The sequence below is a fragment of the Triticum dicoccoides genome, chromosome 3B, assembly GCF_002162155.2.
Source record: "Triticum dicoccoides isolate Atlit2015 ecotype Zavitan chromosome 3B, WEW_v2.0, whole genome shotgun sequence".
In the NCBI taxonomy this organism is placed as follows: Eukaryota; Viridiplantae; Streptophyta; class Magnoliopsida; order Poales; family Poaceae; genus Triticum; species Triticum dicoccoides.
In genome coordinates this window covers 850,436,959-850,437,626 of record NC_041385.1, presented here as the reverse complement: position 1 = coordinate 850,437,626, position 668 = coordinate 850,436,959, and positions in this window count along the sequence as shown.

The window sequence follows — 668 nt, the reverse complement described above, 5'->3', positions numbered from 1 at the left end:
GTTCCGGTCGGGCTTACACGTTGTGGTGTCTAAAAGTAGTAATTTTCAGGCCTCGGGTTGTGTTTGGGTCGGGCTTACACGTGGGGGTGTCGAAAAGGAGTAATTTTCTGGCCTCGGGTAGTGTTTGGGTCGGGCTTACACATGGCGGTGTCGAAAAGGAGTAATTTTCAGGCCTTGGGTTGTGTTCGGGTCGGGGTTACAGGTGGCGGTGTCGAAAAGGAGTAATTTTCAAGCATCTAGTTGTGTTTGGGTCGGGCTTACACGTTGTGTTGTAGGAAAAGTTGTAATTTTCAGGCATCGGATTGTGTTCTGGTCGGGCTTACATGTTGTGGTGTCAAAAAGTTGTACTCCCTCCGTCCGGAAATACTTGTCGGGAAGATGGATGTATCTAGATGTATTTTTGTTCTAGATGCATTCATTTTCATCAATTTCTACGACAAGTATTTCTGGACGGAGGGAGTAATTTTCAGGCATCGGGTTGTGTTTGGATCGGGCTTACACGTGGGAGTGTCGAAAAGGAGTAATTTTTTGGCATCGGGTTGTGTTCGGGTCGGGCTTACAAGTGGCGGTGTCAAAAACTTGTAATTTTCAGGCATCGGGTTGTGTTTGGGTCATGCTTACACGTGGCGGTGTCGAAAAGGAGTAATTTTCAGGCATCGGGTTGTGTT